This window comes from Lissotriton vulgaris, chromosome 12, assembly GCF_964263255.1.
Source record: "Lissotriton vulgaris chromosome 12, aLisVul1.2, whole genome shotgun sequence".
NCBI classification, from domain to species: Eukaryota; Metazoa; Chordata; class Amphibia; order Caudata; family Salamandridae; genus Lissotriton; species Lissotriton vulgaris.
The window spans coordinates 462,085,140-462,101,651 of record NC_141700.1 but is presented as its reverse complement, the minus strand read 5'-3'; the positions used below and the strand labels follow the sequence as shown (position 1 = coordinate 462,101,651).

General features: G+C 51.2%; 1 protein-coding gene and 1 long non-coding RNA gene across 2 annotated transcripts in view; one reads left to right on the top strand and one right to left on the bottom strand.

The window, feature by feature from the left end:
• Positions 1-16,512, bottom strand: part of LOC147676778 (uncharacterized) — an 804,990-nt gene that overhangs the window by 233,397 nt on the left and 555,081 nt on the right. The window lies entirely within an intron of this gene.
• The window catches only part of LOC147676779 (uncharacterized), a 98,310-nt gene that overhangs the window by 79,508 nt on the left and 2,290 nt on the right, over positions 1-16,512 (top strand). The window lies entirely within an intron of this gene.

The following is a 16,512-nucleotide window of genomic DNA, read 5'->3' as shown; positions in this document are numbered from 1 at the left end:
CGCCTTGCGTCCAGCTCTCAAAAGCTCGGGTCCGGGCGGCTGGGGGGAAGTGTGGGTTACCCGCAATGGGAGTATGCGGAGAGGGAAACGTAGTGAGACCCTTGGCTACTGCCACCCTGTCCCATACCTCAAGAACCGTCCTCGTGGGGACCGCAAGATATGCACTTCTAGAGCGCGCCACTCGCGGGAGCCAAGGCAGGTCCCATATGGTGCGCCCCGTGACCGATCGGTCCATGTGGAACCAGTGCTTGTCGCTTTCGCGTGCACCCCATTCGATCACGTACCGGAGGTGTGACGCCCAATAGTAGTGGAGGAGATTCGGGCAGGCAAGACCGCCCCTGTCTCTCGGTTCCATCAGGACTTTCTGCGAGAACCGGGGTTTTTTGCCCCCCCATATGAAGGACGTGAGGTCGCGTTGAAGGTTTCTGATGCAGTGGATCGGGATCGGGGTGGGAAGGCACTGGAAGACATACAGAATGCGGGGAAGGACGGACATCTTGACAGCGTTGAGCCGCCCCAGCCAGGAGACCATCAAGGGTTTCCATTTCCGCAGGTTAGCCAGGACTTCCTTGCGGCAAGAGGCCCAATTCCTCGAGGACCACGAGTCAAGATGGGGCGCGAGATCCAGGCCCAGGTATTGAATGTGGCTGTCTGCCCAGCGATAGGGCGTGACCCCCTGCAGGAAAGAGATCTCCTCGCCGGGGATGGTAAGGTTAAGTGCCCAAGACTTAGCATGATTGATTTTAAGGCCGGACGCTTGTTCAAACAGGGAGAGGGCTTCGTGCACCGCTGGGAAGGAGACCCGAGGGTTCGTAAGAGTAAGAATCAGGTCGTCGGCGAAGAGCGCTACCTTATTCATGCGCCCTCCATGGGGGACACCATGAATATCGGGGGTACGCCTAATCAGCTCCGCCAGTGGCTCCACCGCAAGGGCGAACAAGAGCGGCGACAGTGGGCACCCCTGTCTCGTACCCCTGTGGACCGAAAGTGGCGATGTCAATTGGCCATTGACCCGAATCCGGGCATGCGGTCCCAGGTAGGGGGCCATGCACCTGGAGATCATAATAGGGCCAAGACCTAGTCTCTTGAGGACCGCCCGGAGGAAGGTCCAATCGATCCGGTCGAAGGCTTTTTCTGCGTCCAGCGAGAGGAGACAGGCCGGTATTTTCCAATGGTGCACCTTTCCCACCAAGTGCGCCAGCCTGCGGACATTGTCAGCTCCCTGGCGGTCTCGGATAAATCCCACCTGGTCCGGGTTCACCAGGCCCGGCATGTGTGGGTCAAGACGTTTGGCCAAAACCTTGGTATAAATCTTTAGATCAGTGTTAAGGAAGGCGATGGGGCGGTAGGAGGCGCACAGGTCCGGGTCTTTCCCAGGTTTGGGGATCAGGGCTATTTCCGCCAGACCCATGTCAGGGGAGGGGCCGACGGTGTCAGAAAAGGAGCTGTATAGTCGCAGCAGATGCGGGCGGAGTTGGGTCAAGAACAGACGATAGAAGGCCAACGGTAGGCCGTCTGGCCCCGGGGTTTTCCCCACGGGGAGATCCTTAACAGCCTCCGTTATTTCCTCCTCCTGTAAGGGGCTCTCCAGCGAGGCCGCACACGCCGGGGACAGGGTAGACCCCCCGTAGTCTGCGAGGACGGCCTCACGGGCCTCCGGGGAGGTGGGTTCCTCGGCATATAGGGAGGAGTAGTAAGCAACAAAGGCGGCCTGCTTGGCCTTCTCAGAGGTGGCGCAAGTGCCGTCCTGCTGCTTGACGTTGGCGATGTGGGCTCTAGCGGTGCGTGCCCGCAGCCTGCCGGCCGGTAGGCGGCCAACCTTGTCCCCACCCTCGTAGTACCGTTGCTTGAGTGCTAGCAGGGAGTGTTCCGCCTTGTTGGTGCGCAGGGTGCGGAGTTGCCCCCGTAGGTTAGCTAGAGCTCTCTTCGACGCCCGCGAGGGGGAAGTCCGGTCCCGGGCCTCCGCAAGCTTGATTTCGCTAGCCAGGTCGGTTTCCATCTTGGACTCCGCCCTCCTCCGCGCCGCCGCCAGGGAGGTGATGTGACCCCGAATGGTGGCCTTGAAGGCGTCCCAGACCGTCTGAAACGGCAGTTCGGGGGTGTCGTTAACGGCGAAATACGAGTCTATGGCGTCACGGATGCTGGCGACGTCGTCCGGGTCCCGAAGGATCCTCGGGGGGAGCGTCCAACGGCGTTCACGAACGGCTTGGGACAAGGGGTCCTGCAGTAGGAGCTCCACGTGAGCGTGGTCTGACAGGGAGATGTCGGAGATAGCAGAAGCCAAGGAGTCTCGGGCCACCTCAAGGGAGGCGAAGAGATAGTCGATTCGGGAGTATGTCCTATGAGAGTGCGAGTAGAAGGAGTAGTCCCGGGTCCCCGGATTGTGGTAGCGCCACACATCCACAAGTCCCAGGTCCTTTAGCTGTGATTTAAGAGTGGAAGACATTGCACCCGCTCCATTAAAGGGGGCTCCCGCCCGATCTAGCTCGGGGTCCCAAACAAGATTGAAGTCGCCGCCCAGGATCACATTACTATCGCCCGACGGAAACTGCTCCCGCAGGAGTGTCTGGAGGTATTTGTCCTGCGACTGGTTGGGAGCATAGACACACCCAAGCGTGAACTGCGCACGGCCCAGCTGCACCGTGGCTCGGAGGAAGCGCCCGTCAGCACTTTTGAAAGGTTTCACGGATCCCCGCCTAATGCCAGCCCTGCATAGGATTGCCACCCCCGCTGTCTTGGTGTCAGAGGATGCCCAGAATTGTGTAGGGTATCTAGGGTGGGCCATGCGTTTGGTGTCTCCCCTGAGAAGATGCGTCTCCTGAAGGAGGATAATGTAAGGGGCGTGATGTAGGAGGTAGCGCCATACCTGCTGCCGCTTGTTGGGGGAGTTGAGCCCTTTGACGTTAAGAGATAGGACTTTCAAGGGTGTAGGGATGTTCGCTGTCATAGCATTAAGGGGGAGTGAAGTCGCGCATAACCCAGTGTAGCAGACCCTCCCGTCGACAATACAGCGGCAGCCGCTTCTCGCCCCCAGCGCGGTAGCCCCCGCAGAACCCACCCCTCCACCCCACCGCAGGCGCGAAAGGGGTAGTATAAAAGTGAAGTAGGAAGAGAAAGGCGAGAAAAAAGAAGAAAGGCACAAAAAAGAGGTTGAACCAAAACAGGCCAACAGGGCCAGCATACAATGTCCCAGGTACCGAACATCCTCTACCCGAGGGTTTGGATGAATCCAGGAATGTCACTTCCTACAGGACAAGGGGAGGAAGTGGAGATCTGGGCAAGTAGAGTGGAATTAAATCGTCTCAGAGCCCGTCCACCCCGCTGCTCAGAGGTAGTCCGGGGGTGTGTCAGGCTGCAGGGCCACTCGGTCCGTTTAGGCGCCAGTGGGGCGCAGGGGCTCTGCGGTGAAGTCCATGACCTGAGGGAGGCAAAGGGCGTCGCCTTCACCACGAACATTGGGGACAGGCCTTCATGGAGCAGGGAGACACGCTGAAGTGTCTAGAAGGTGAGCGTGTGTACGGGGCAGCTGGAGTCACAGTGGCAACGCTCAGTGGGCATCCGGAGTCGAGGGGCGATCCCCACCCTCAGATCCTGAAGCAGGGGGCTGGGAGGCTCGCTCCTCGCGGTCGCCCTCGAGGGAGCGGATGTGGGCAATGATGTCCTGCTTAGTTTGCGAGGTAGAGAGTGCGTCCACCGGGGGGGAACGCCGTCGTCTGCGCACAGTGGACCATTCAGAGCGTGGAGGAGCCTTCTCCGAGGGGGGAGGACGCGTCGGGCTATGATCTGGTGACTCCGGCATGTCCAGCAGTTGTGCCGCCTCTCGGTAGGATCTAAGTGATCTGCGCTTGCCTTCCCACCTGAAGATGAGTGCAAAGGGATGCCCCCACTGGTAAGAGATGTTGAGGGTCCGGAGCTTCTCTGTGATCGGGCGGAAGACTCGCCGTCTGTGGAGTGTGGTGGGGGCCAGGTCCTGGAAGATCTGAATCCTGTGGCCCTCGTAGCGCAGGTCCGGGTTATCCCTAGCCGCCTTCAAGATGGCCTCCTTCTCGGTGAAGTAGTGGAGCCTGGTGACGATGTCGGGCAGGAGACCCGCTTTTCCCCCCGCTCCGAAGACACGGTGTGCGCGGTCCAGGCGCGGTGGGGGGGCATCCTCTTCGCCCCACACCGCTTGCAAGAGTAGAGCCACATAGGCCATGGTATTAGTCCCCTCTTCTCCGAGTGGCACACCCCGTATGCGGAGGTTGTTGCGGCGTCCCCTGTTTTCCAAATCTTCCTGCTTGATCTGGAGCTGGATATGTTGTTCCTCGAGGGTCGCCACTCTCCGCCAAATCTGTTCTAGGTCCTCCGTGCGGGAGTCGACCGTTCTTTCCAGACCGTCGACGCGTTCGCCAAGGTCGGTGACTTCCTTGCGCATTTCTTTGACGCAGGTGTGGACCTCCGTCCTGAGGGACCCAATTTCAGTCTTCAGATCGGCCATAAAGGAGGTCATGAAGGCCTGTGTCACCGGTGGGGAGTCGGGTGGCGGTGGGGGCTTCCCCCCTGACGATGTCGATGATCCACCGGAGGGTGATGGCGAGCCCGCCTTACCCCACATAGAGGCTACCGACGCCCCTCTGGTCGTCGTGGGTGTGGGGTCTGGTTTATTCCCTTTGCCGCGGGTCATGGTCCACGTGGGCCGCACTCAAGTAGGGGAGGGCCAGGCCTTGGAGGGGCCGCCGGAGCTAGGGTGGGCAGCGCACCCGAGAAGGTGGGGCAGCGCGGAGGCAGGAGAGGTAGCGGAGAGGTGAGGACTGTAGAAGGGCCACAGCAGGCCGGGCCGGCGTCCGCAGGCGGGCGGCCTCTCGCAGTCTCGTGGTGTGGCTCAGTACCCCGGCGCCGCCCTGGTCAGGGCCTCCTCTCAGCGTCGTGCCCAGCCGGTCCCACCGCAGCCGGCAGCAGGGTCACCCAGTCCGGGGTCCGCCAGGCGCGGTAGGGTCGGGTCTTGGCGGCAAGGTGGCCAGGGGTCGGTTGCTGCAAGGCCGGGGCCCACCAGGGCTCAAGGGTCGTTAATGCACCGTGGTCAGCAGCGCGCCAGTCGCAGTCCACGTGTCCAGGGCGGCTGGGGGCGCTCAGGCTGGGTCCGTCGGCGCGTGGGGGTCGACCCACCGTCAGAGGTGGGGAGTGGCGGGGAGAGTAAGCGTCGGGCCCCCTCGGGGGATGGCAGGCAGGGGGGGCAGCGCGTGCAGCTCACCGTCTGGGCCCAGGACGGGCGATGGAGTCCCGACCAGGACTCGTGGGCCGCCGGCAGTTCCACAGGCCTGGGCCAGGCTGGGTCCGTCGGTGTGCGGAGGTCAACCCACCGTCAGAGGTGGGGAGTGGCGGGGAGAGCAAGCGTCGGGCCCCCTCGGGAGATGGCAGGTAGGGGGGGCAGCGCGTTCAGCTCACCGTCTGGGCCCAGGACGGGCGATGGAGTCCCGACCAAGACTCGGGGGCCGCCGGCAGTTCTACTGGTCCGGGCCTAGTGTTCCCGCCGAGACCGGGGGCTCAGGTAGGAGCGGCGTCCGGGCCGCCGCTGCGCCTCTCGCTGGTGGCAGCCCGGCAGTCCGGCTCAAGCAGCTCCGGCGCGGCTCCGCCGGCGGTAGGCTGGGTCCGCTGCTCCCGCACGGCCACAGGTGAGGCCAGGAGTGCTCCGGTGTCCCCTCCGGGCCGCAGTGTCGGTCCCCTCCCCAGGGGCTCGTCCCGGCACCACAGCAGCAGCCCCAGGGCAAGATGGCGGTCAGCGACCGTTGGTGCAAGTCCCGCCGGCTGGCGGTGTGGCTGCGGGGGCTTCCGCGGCCGCGTCTCTCCGTCTACGAGGGGCACCAGCAGGGACCTTGATGAGTGGGGGTCCCCCGGAGTGATCACCCCCCTGAGGACTATGCTGAAGCAGGCGAATTAAGCAGCGGGGCGGCGGAGCTCAAGTGAGACACGTCTGCTCACATCGCCGCCGTAGCCACGCCCCCTACTAATAGGATTTTATCTAACGCCTGACTCAGAGCCGCCAAGCATGACTGGCACTAATACACATACACACAATAGTAGGGATAACTTGTTCACTAAAGCATTTGTGAGTTACAAGAAAAATGATTATTCTACTAATGTATATTCTAGGCTTGTTCAGGAATACACTAATGCTATGGATACTAAACATTGCTATGTCTGTGCACAGTTACCCACTTCCGTCTCTGAGGAAGTTACATATTATCACATACCTTTGTCTTACGCAGTTTCCTGTAGTCTTTTGCCTTCACCAGTTTATAGTTGAGGAAATTTCGAATATTGTTATTTAATTATGATTTAGTTTTATATAGGGTGCCTTTAATGAAAAGCATGAATTTACACCAGCAAGCAAAGATGATGGATACAGCTTGGTATTATTTATTCCCGCATACACCTGTAGATAGTGTAAAAGCTTACGAAAACAATCTAACTTGCTTAATGTGACCTGTAGAAATGGCATACATAAAGGCTTTCGCAAAAATATACATGAACATGACAACAGCTACAGACAGCAAGGGAGACGTTTTAAAGAAAGTGTGGAAGATGGAAGAAAATTAATTTAGAAGAAAGGTGATTTATCCAAAACTCAGACTAGACAGCTGACAGAAAGGGAATGTTTCTTTTTACAAAAGAAGAATGCCAAAAAGAACAAGACATGTAGGGGTCAGTAGTTGCGAACACACATTTGACTGACAGAGGGAACATGGCAAATACTGCAGAGAGACGAAAATGCAACTCCAGGGATTTATTACATTTGTGGACAAAAAGCTTATTTCTTATTACCTGCTGATTGGGAGGGAACTTGCTATTTAGGCATACTAATCCCGAAGATGTACCATGTTACAAAGCTTGGATGCATTGACTTTAACACCAGCACACAGATAGAAATGTAGTACAAGGAATGGACTTAGTTTAATGGGGGATATATTTGGATCAGTGATACCACCTATAGGAGTCATTTTGAATGAGGGAAAGATCAGAAAGTTAGCAACAGTAGTTGACAAAATGGAAACCAGCACTTATGGAGCTTTTGATTAAAACTGAACTAATTGCAATAAGGTCCATGGTTTTGCAAGACCGTCTTGCTTCAGACATATTATGTGCAGAGATGGGAGGAGTCTGCCACATGCTGTAATTAACACACTGCTGTGTATACATACCAAAGGAAAGCAAGGAAATAGAAGGTTATGCAAAGATCATTTCAGGGTTAGAACCCGAATTACATGAATTGGAAACACCACGTTTGTATAAGAACTTTGGGAAAGGACTAAGGACCATTGGAAATTGGTTTTCAACAGCTGGGAAAGGTATATTGAAAGCAATATTAATGCTGATAGTAATAGTAAGGCTTTGTCTAATATTCCTTTATGTCCTATTTCTGAGCTGTAAAGGTTTCATGCGCAAATGACAGGAAAAGTTTTGGAATGTTTTTTCCCAAAGGGACATGGAATTATGGCATTATGAATGACGACTACATGAAGTCACTAAAAGTTAGTAGGGGAATAAAGAGAAAAAGACTAAACACATTTGAGGATGAAAGTACTTTCTAAATTGAATTTGCATGTGAAACAAATTTGTGTGCCAATTTAAAAAAACATTGTAAGAAATCAACGTCAAGAAGCAAATTTTGACCTGCACACCATATTAGAATTGTATCTTGGAATGCGCTAAAACCTTTGCAGGAATGAATTTGCATAGGAAAAAAACATAGGGAAAATGTGCCTACTTTCAGTGTGTGAAGAATCACTTTAGAAAATGTGCTTGCTTTAAACGAATAGGAAAAAATGTGGGAAAAAATGTAGAAGGCAATCATTCTAAACGTGCCTCTGTAACTAGGCCCAAGCCATGCTTTCTTTTGAGTGTTGCTCACAGCTCAATAGACATTTATTCAGAGTTTTGCCTAGCACCAGCATCCTGGTAAAGAATGTAATGATTTCAAGATGATGTTCTTTTGCTTCATCATACATATTAGGTCATCTTCATTAACAATGAACTTGCTGAGGATTCAAACTTAATAGACTGTCAGAATGAATAATAATTTAGATATTTTATGTATGCTTAACCAGGATATTTTTGATATATTTGTTTCATTGCATTTGACTACCCTTTGTATTCACAACGGGAGATTGAACGCAGCTAATTGCTAATACCTTAGGTAAGAAAATTCTCATGAGAACTTTTCTTCATGTTTCAAAATTCACTACATTTGTTCAATTATGTACTGGCATGAATGTTAACCGTGGAAATCGGAAGGAGAAGAAATGGATGTTGACGACACCATCGGATGAGTGTTTTTCATTGAATGAGAGCATTGTGTAGCTACTAATTTTTATTACATTATTGTATGATTATTTACTATATTTGAATGTTACTAGTTAGAGAGTTGAAGTTCTGTCCTTAGTCCTCACCTTGCTCCTAGATGCCAGAAGCTACTGCTGACAGTGACTATACTTTCCTTCGCCCTGATTCTGCTTGATCAATGCTTCTGAAATTATCAATCCTCTGCCACTGATATTTCAACAGTTGCTACTGCAGCTGTAGGGAATTCGTCTGGGTTTCGAAAATGCCTCTTTATAGGAAGTTCAAGACCTTATCTATGCTATAAGAACCATGCTCTTTTCTAAAAAGAACTCTTCATAGGTTCCCTATTTAGGGTAGGTTAGGCTCTTTAGCTAGTTTAGTGAAAATCTTCTTTAAGGAACACTCTGTTTGATTTATGCTGTCACTAATCAATATTTTATTCGAGGCAAGGCTGCCCCCTGTCCCCATTATTGTTTGCGCTGACCTTGAAACCATTGGCCCACTGGATACGCCGAGACGCCTGAATTCGAGGATTAAAGTGGAGCGAAGATAAGGAGGACAAAATCTCGCTATATGCGGACGACATCCTTATTTATTCAGCTTCCCCTCGAGCCTCCATCAACAGCTTGCTCAATGTCATTACTAACTTTGGTAAATATTCTGGCTACTCTATTAACTGGCCCAAATCGGTCTTATATGTGTTACATGGTCCCCCACCCCGCCTGCCCCGTGGCTACACCATCAAACTGGCCTCAGACGGATTTAAATACCTTGGCATCTTTATCACACCAGATCCTAAATTGTTCTATGAACACAATCTTTTGGGGCCTCTTAAAAGACCACAAGAAGATGTTACGCACTGGCGGTCATTGCTCCTGTCCCTCCTAGGCAGAGCGGCCTTATTTAAAATGCTAGCCCTTCCTAGATTCCTATACGTCCTCCAAAATTGCCCCTTCCCAATTGCATACTCCTATTTTAACACCCTAGAAGGGGAACTTCGTCTCTTGCTCTGGGATGGGAAGGCACCACGTATTGCTCTCCAAAAACTCACAAAAGGGTGGTATGACGGGGGCATTGCCCTTCCAGGTCTGCGTCTCTACTACTGGGCCTCACAGCTGGTGGCCACAAATCAATGGCTCTATGGATCCCCTACCAACCCGGTCTTCCACCTTGAGCACTATCAGACGGGTCGAGAGGGGTATTTGGGCGCACTTTACAGCAAGACCCGGGAAAACAGCTACCTAGGTCCAATGGCACAGACGGTAGCCATATGGAACAGAGCTAATAAACGTCTGGGGTGGGCCGACAAATTCAAAAAAGCCACACCGCTGTGGTCCTCACAGAGGTTGGGTTCTCTTTGCTTAGCGTGGGATTTGACAAGTGGGACATCATTGGCATAACTACATTGGGGGATTTAGTTAGCACAGGGAAACCTCTCACCTTTTTAGACCTACAACAGAAATATGCTCTCACACAGGGTGAGATCTTTCGCTATTTACAGATCAGACATGCTATTTTTACACAAGTGCCAGACCTTTCTTCCCTCCCAGATTTACCTGCCCTGGAGGACAGACTGCTCTCTGAGCCACTCCTGACGAACGCCATATCTTGCACATATCGTAAATTGTGCAACAATCTGCCTGACTCTTTTCAAGCCCTACAAGAACATTGGCAATCTGACATAGGACAGCTGGGAGATGAGGACTGGCACACTGTGTTGATGTCCCCCAGGGAGACGGCGATAAACCACTGCTTTCGCCTGATACAGTTAAAAATATTACATAGATCCTACATGTCTGGAATCCTCCTGGAAAAGTTAGGTAGACGTCCTGATGAACTGTGCCTGAGAGGATGTGGCCAGACAGGTACCTTTTACTACATCCTGTGAGATTGTCCACATATTCTGCCCCATGGGATAGGGCAACCAAAAAGATGACGGATACACTGGGTAAACATATTTCACTATCACCTCGGTTGGGGTTCTTGAACATTTGGGAGGCCACAGACTTAACAGATATAGAGCAGCAATGGGTAGCATTGGGATACCTGCTGGTGAAACGGACAATTGCGATGCATTGGGTATCCTGTATAAAACCATTAACAATTAGGTGGGTGGTAGAAATGGACAAATGCATTATTGCAGAGAAAGAGGTCTACAAACTTAGAGACTGCCCTAAGAAATGGGACAAGATGTGGGGAGGATGGAACACCAAAAGAGGTGAAATCTGTAGTTCCCGACAGAGGATATGGCAATGGAAAGAACCCGGCTCGTAGACCCCCTGACTGGTTGACACCCATTATATGCTAGCATTAACAATATGTATTTTGTGATCCTTGAATGCCATTGTATTATTGTATTGATGACTCTGCATTGCTTTAACTCGATAAAATTGTTATATTAAAAAATATATATATTTTATTCGATATTTTTGTAATCTGGACTAACTGGAATATATCCACTAATCCTTTGAAGATATAATAAAGGTTTTGAAAACTTCTACACCTTCTCATCATTGATCGAAAATATAGAATCTGACAGTTGATGCTATTTATGACTTGTATTTATTTTCCTTTCTCAATTCGCAACACAGTGGCAAAGGTCCATCTGACCTTTCAAGTGCCATTGGGTTTCGAGGGTTCAAGCTATAAGCTGAGATTTTTGGCTTAATACCCTATTTTTAACAATCCTTGGGCGCTAACTTGCCAGCACTTCCAGATTTTTTAATACTTCTGAGGACAACCCGATGCAATGTAAACAGTATACTCAAGTTCTAAGCAACAGTTCAGTTCCCACCTCAACTTTGGTGACCAGATAAATGCTGTAGCGTCAATCACCTTCTATACACTCAAAATGATTAGGAAAATACGACACTTCTTGCCGGTAGACAGTAGGTGGAAAGTTGTCACGGCACTTATTATGTCTGTTACTGTAATGGTCTCTACCTAAACATTCAAGAACGCTTTATGAACAAGCTTTAAATGTTGCAAAATGCAGCAGCTAGATTGGTCACCGACACACCAAAATTTAAGTCTATTGCTAAGGAAATCAAAAAGCTCCACTGGCTGCCTGTGAGGAAAAGGGTATGTTTTAAAGCTCTGTGCAATGTGTACAAGTCACTGCAGGGTACCGACCCAGACTACCTCAAGCAGCAGCTGCAGTGGTACCAGCCCAAAACAATACTTCGCTCATTGAGGGCTAAGTTGGTGTCAGTAACGCCTATAAAAAGAGTTTCATGGGGTGGGAGAAGCTTCATTGCTGGTGCCGCAAGGGCCTGGAATGATCTCCCCTTCCACTTAAGAAACTCCACCAATCTCCTGACATTCAGGAAACAACTTAAAACCGGGTTCTTTAACCTTTAATTGTGCCTCCACCTCAAGGTCCAGAGGAAAGCAATTAGCGCCAAGACACCCTTGGGTAACCGTTTGCGCTTTAGAAATACCCTTAACTTTAACATAACACCTTCAAACCTCCAACAAAGAAGCCAAAGCCCCCTTCCAAGACTTCGCTATGTCGTGTTTGTCAACAGTGAGCCACAACCACAATAGGGCCTGATGGTATATACTACCTGGGAAACAGCTATCACATTGCATGGGTTACAAAGCATGCGATTACAACGCGGGATAGTTACGACGACCGCGTTGTTACATCGCAGTACCATTACAACACAAGTTGTTAAAACAACTTGCTCTAGGGGCGCTCTACACTGAGGAATAGTATAATTTGCTATTCAAACACCTTCTCTACTGTTGCACACACTGGAGTTGGTATAGTTAATTATACTATTCCTAAGTCAGCGCGCCCCCTAGAGCAAGTCGTCGTAACGACTTGCGTTGTAATGGCTATGCGATGTAACAACAAGGTTGTTGTAACAACGGCATTGTAATTGCATGTGTTGTAAACACATGCGATGTAAACGACTATATTCCTACCATCCACATCATCCGACATGCGCAGTAATGCACACTGTGGCGAGTGGGGCAAGGAAAGGCCCAGTAAATCCTCTAAACAATGTAAGCCTCCATTCCAGAAAGGAGTCAGAACAGCACAGGCTCAGACAGTATGAACAAAGTCCCCCATTTCAGTCTGACACCTCAAGGGATTGACAGATGCAAGTTGGCCTCTTTGCCACAACCTCTCCCTGGTATAAGAGATTCTGTGTAAATCGCACAGCTGAATAAGGTGGTACTGGGAGCAGATGGCTGCCTCACAAAGAGAAGCCAGTCCTCATCCTCCAGGGGTTCCAGATCACGAACCCATGCCTATCTGAAGTCCCTTGAAGAAGAAGGTATACTCCCTATACAAGGGATGAGAAAAGTGCCAGGCTTCCGACAATCCCATTGCATCAATGAACTGGGCGAGGGGCATCTACAGTGAAGAAGCTCACAGGCTTATAAAAGACCAGTCCAGCTGCGTGGAAACTACACAATTCATGTCTCTACCAAGCAGCCAGATCCCCATGGGAAACTGTAAAACAATGGCATGAATGGTGTGCAAAAACGCTTGACAAGGAGGAGTGCATACACATCGAGAAGAGAAAAGGGGGTGCACCAGAGCGGGCCAGAAATTGCAACATACCAGTCCTGGACATGGTGTCTAGTTCGAATGCGATGGAACGAGTTAAGCGCCAAGTGAGTGTAGCCACACCCCTTGACCCTCTATGAAACACATAATGAAACATCTGTTCAAATCCCAGTCCAGTCCAAAAAAGAGCATTTGTTCCCCACTAAGTGAGTTTCCCGTAAAGGCAGGAAATCCGCAACCGACCTACGGGCAGCCTGCAAGACCGTGCCCCGTTTGATCGTGTCCAGAAATCCACTGACATTCCATGTAAGCAGCCACAAGGATCAAGGCCTGTCATCTAGAGAAAGGTCAACGGCCATGGAGGACAGCCACCAAGCCAAGCTTAGGGTGTGGAGAAGGTATGCAGTAAAAGAGCAGGAACAGTGGTGTGCATATCTGCAGTGTGATGTAAATGAAATAAAAAATAAGACAAACAAAAACCAACCCCAACTACCTCCATACTTCCATAGTTTGAGAACATGAAGTAACTGTAGGAGTACGAACAGCAGGGTGGCGCCAACCAGGTGCGCTAGGGAGCAAGCCTCTCTCTCGGACTGTCATACAAAACTCACCCCAACTGAAACCCCACCCATAAACCGGGAGACATGAATAGATAGGTCAGAGGCAATGCCCTCCCCCGCACCCAGGATACAGAACTGTAAGGGTAACAGAGCATGTGCAGTGGCAAAAACATAAATACAAAACAGAAAAGTGAACGAATCATGACGGAAGCAGCATAGAAGAAAAAAGCAAAGCACATCACATCAGACAAAATGCAAGCCTCAGTGACCAACATGACAATAGGAAGATAAACATGAAGAAGCTGCGTCAGAGGGTATGTTTGTCGCAGCAGGAAGGGCTAATTCAAGTTCTACGTAAATGGTTGAAGGAAGATGTTCTTCCTCTTCAATGGCATCCTGGCGATCAGAAGAAGGCACCATCTCAGAGCAATGGGAATCTCGCCAGCATTGAGGCCTCTGATGTAGGGCGGCAGTCTGTGTCCCTCTAAAGTAGTGCCCGGCACCAGACCAACCCCGCCTCTTGGTGACATTGCTCCTCGGTCCAGAAAAGGTCTCTCCTCTGCCCACTCCCAGGCCATCTCTGGAGTGTCAAAATAGTGACTTGACCCTCAAAGAGCACTTTTGGGTGCATAGGAAAGAGCAGTAGACATTGAACACCCGGGGCCTTGAGTTTTCGTTTTAACCCCTGGAAAGAGCAACCCTGCTACTGGACGCCTGGGTATAATCGGGGAACACCATCACCTAGGCAGAGTCACAATGCACCGACTCTCGGGTATGAGAGAACTTCAAGATAGCATCACAGTCAGCGTACTCCAACACACAGGATATTATGGGCTGTGGTGGGATTTGTCTGCTAGAGATATGTGGGCACGTCCCACAATGAAACACTGTGATACAGCATCAGGCAGCACCCGAGACTGGAGTCAAGTAGTAACAAAAGCAGTTGTATTCGAACCTTGCGCCCCCTATGTTTTGCCCACCACTCGAATGCTGTTCCACCAGGAGCACCCCTCCGCATCCTCCCCTCACCTCTAGAACAGCCACAAGGCACCGCAAAGTTGTCACCTCGGGTTGGCAATTTGTCAGGGAACACTCCTCCACAAATAACCTAGTTTCATGGTCCGCAACCTTGTCTGCTGTATTGTGTAATTCTTGGCGAATAAGAAAGAGATCAAATTGGAGTTCCCCAATCTTTCCTTCCTTTGACAGATGTGTGAAGTTCCAGGATTGCTTGCAGGATGAGGGAGGCTTCCAAAGCTGGAGGGGCAGCTCCTTCAACGTACATGGAGGCCGGCGAGGGCTCTGGGGGATCATAAATTTGTATATTTGTCAGTCCTCCCCTGTAAGGAGGGCTGGGGCAGCTTATCCTTTCGATCAAAAAGAACATAGGAGGAGGGTGGCTCCACTCCCAGGAGTGTCAAGGAAGTACAACACAAGCTAGGGAGCCTCCTTCAGCTACGACAGACCCACCACTCAGCAATGTACCTGGGGGCTTGATGTAGGTAAATCCCATTTACCGAATTTGAAATACCGAATTTTACCGATTCGGTATTTCAAAATCGGTAAATGGGATGTAGGTCCCAACATCTGGATTTGTTACCGAATCCTTAACAATTCATTAATTACCGATTCGGTAAATACCGAATCGGTAATGCCCATTCATTCCTATGGGCTTTGAAGCCCATAGGAATGATTAGGCATTACCGATTCGGTATTTACGGAATCGGTAATTAATGAATTCACAATGGTGCAAGGGGTGTCACTTTGACACCCTCTGGCACCCCCAAAACAGGCACTGGTGCCATGGGGCAGGCATACCTGCCCTAAGGGCAGGTCTGCCTGTCACATGACATAGGTGTGCATGCACACATGTGCATGCACACCGGAATCGGTATTTTACCATCAAATTGGTTTTGATGGTAAAATACCGATTCGTTAAGGCTCCTGGGACTCTGAAGAGTCCCACCTACATATGGGTGGCTTCAAATCGGTAAATTTACCGATGTTTTATTTTACCGAATCGGTAAAATTACCGATTCGGTAATTTTACCGATTCGGTAAAATATTGCCCCCTACATGCCAAATCTTGTAAACCGGTCAGTAACGGCCGAAAATACCGATTTTCGGCCGTTACCGACCGACCTACATCTGGCACTGGGTGCTCCCACAATGAAGACCGGGTAATAAAAAAGATAGAAAAATCTGTGCCGCTGAAGGCCTTCACCTCAGAGTCTATCCACTGTTTCTGTCAAATAGGGCACAAGCCGCCGGTGTACACTGGGCAGCGATCCGCAGACCATGGGGGAAAGGAAGGTGCACAGCCAACCCCCGTGCAGCCAAACGGGTTCAAAAAGTGAGCAGGAAATGTCCAACATGCGGTGGTCCAAAAATGGCTGCCGAGCACACACCAGCACCCGGCCCAAACTAAGACCCAGAAGCGTTACTGCTCTAGAGGGAGACCCCCACAAGAGAATAGGGCATCATTTGTTACCAGACACAATCAGCAATGACTGATTGACCCCCATGGACAGGAGAGGTTGGAAAAGCATCCCAGATCATGCCCCATGGCCCGGCACAGCCGCTGAGCTCAGGCTGGAAGGCAAAGCAGTCGGCAAACGTAGACAGGATCTCCTGCCTCACAGCTAGGGCAGACCGGCCCACCAAGAAAGGAGCCTCATCCCCTGCAGGTCTTCAGCTAGAGCATGGCCCACGGCCTGACTCTGCTCCGGTTTCCTGGCCAAATGAAGGGAAGACCCGGGGGAGGGGAAGACATCATGAGTGTATGCTGCAGGCTTGGGAACACCCTGAGGCAAACAGGGGGCTGCAGAAGGACTTACCAATCCAGATACCAATGCCAGGTGCAGGCCTCTACCCCGCAGTTGGGACACTTTGTGGCTCAATTGGTCTAGGATCCACATCAGTGCCCAGCTGCACAACAATGCCAGCAGCGATTCACTGAGCTCAACCGCCCTCTTGCCCGGCAGCTACAGCACGGACACCAGAAGGCAAGAGAAGGGACAAGTCCACCAGCCACTGCTAACAGGGGAACAGAGACTGAACCCTGGGACGAGTCAATGCCCTAGTGGCCACACCCAGCATCAGCAAGGGTGC